Source organism: Elaeis guineensis, chromosome 10 (genome assembly GCF_000442705.2).
Source record: "Elaeis guineensis isolate ETL-2024a chromosome 10, EG11, whole genome shotgun sequence".
Classification (NCBI taxonomy): Eukaryota; Viridiplantae; Streptophyta; class Magnoliopsida; order Arecales; family Arecaceae; genus Elaeis; species Elaeis guineensis.
In genome coordinates this window covers 84,899,449-84,901,467 of record NC_026002.2, presented here as the reverse complement: position 1 = coordinate 84,901,467, position 2,019 = coordinate 84,899,449, and positions in this window count along the sequence as shown.

Genomic DNA, 2,019 nt, shown 5'->3' with positions numbered 1-2,019 from the left:
ACTGCACCTCCTCACTGTTCGTAGCAGATGCCAACTCCAACTGAACCCGCCAGGTATCTGAATATCTACTTCAGAGCTCTCCAGTGCTCCCTGCCAGGCTGCGCCATGAACCTGCTAACCTGACTCACTGCATGAGTGATGTCTGGCCTACAATAGACCATCGCATACATCAAGCTCCCAACTCCTAAAGCATAAGGAACCATCTCCATCTCCTGAGCCTCCACCTCAGTCTGTGGCACCATGATCTTCGAGAGTCTGAAGTGACCGACAAGTGGCAGCTCCACCGGCTTTGCTTCCTTCATCCCGAACCTCTCTAAGACCTTCTGTATGTAGCCCCCCTGAGATAGATGCAGCACCCTCCAGGCTCGGTCTCTGAAAATCTCCATGCCTAGGATCTTCTTTGCGGGGTCCAAATCCTTCATCTCAAACTCCCGAGATAAGGATGCCTTCAGATCCTGCACAACCTTCCTACTCTTGCATGCTATAAGCATGTCATCCACATACAAGAGTAGGAACACCCTAGAACCATCCTCAAGAGACTGAACATAAACACAGAGATCAAACTCGCACCTGAAAAGTCTAATGCTGTGCACATAGGAGTCGAACCGCTTGTACCATTGCCTCGGCAACTGCTTCAGTCCGTACAGCGACTTCTGCAACAGACAAACCTTTCCCTCTGATCCTGGATCCCTGAAATCGGATGGCTGCTCCATGTAAATCCTCTCCTCCAAATGCCCATGGAGGAATGCCGTCTTGACATCCATTTGCTCCAGCTCTAAATCCTGAGCTGCTACAATGCTCAGCAATACTCTGATGGAAGTATGTCTGACGATGGGAGAGAAGACCTCGCTGAAGTCGATGCCTTCCTTCTGGGAGTATCCCTTGGCCACTAACCTCACCTTGAATCTGATACCTCCGTGCTCTAAAGGCCCTTCCTTACGACTGTAGACCCATTTGCAGCCAATGGGCCTCTTCCCCTATGGCAACTGCACCAATCGCCATGTCTGGTTCTGGTGGAGAGACTGCATCTCTTTGGACATCGCCTGGACCCACTGCTCTCTGTCCTGGCTCTCAATAGCCTCCTGATACGTATATAGGTTTCCATTCGCTGTCACCAGGACATATGACAGTGTCTCCTCAAAGCCATATCGGTTCGATTGCCCGATGGTCCTCTTGGGCTTGTGTAGGGCAACACCGATATCAGTCCTCGGTCCAGCTTGCTCCTGCTGGACCTCTCTGCCTCGATCATCCGTCTGAGTCCTCTCCACCTGTGGAGACACCTTAGGTAGGTTCTCCACCTGAATGTCATGTCCTCCCGTAGTACCTGCAAGAGGCAAAATCAAAAAGGTAAGCTATCCAACAGCACCCTGCTGGACCTCCTCCTGCTCCTGCTGCTCCTCCATGCCTGCTCACCTCCGTAGGACTGACTCCTCATCAAAAGTTACATCCCGACTAATGATGACCTTCTTTTCCAAGGGATCCCACAGCTTGTATCCCTTAACTCCTCGCGGATAGCCTAGAAACACCGTCTTGCGTGATCTGGCGTCTAGCTTGCTCTGCTCACCAGCTCTAATGTGCACATAGGCCGTGCACCCAAATACCTGTAGATGGCCCAGCCCAACTGTCCTCCCAGACCACACCTCCTCTGGAAGCCTGCCATCCAACTTGGTGTGAGGTGACCGATTGATCAAGTAACCCGCTGCGTCAACTGTGTCAACCCAGAACGTCTTTGGAAGCCCTGCCTGCAGCCTCATGCATCGTGCCTTTTCCAGAAGTATTCTGTTCATCCTCTCAGCCACCCCATTTTGCTGTGGAGTCCCCTTAACTGAGAAGTATCTCCTGATCCCACACTCCTCATAGTAATCCTGGAACTCTCTGCTGGTGTACTCCCCGCCATTGTCTGACCTCAGACACTTCACGCTCCTCCCCTGCTCCTTCTCCACCTCAGCTCTTCAGATTTTGAATTTGGTGAAGACCTCAGACTTCTCTCTCATGAAGTAAATCCAGAGTTTTCTTGAG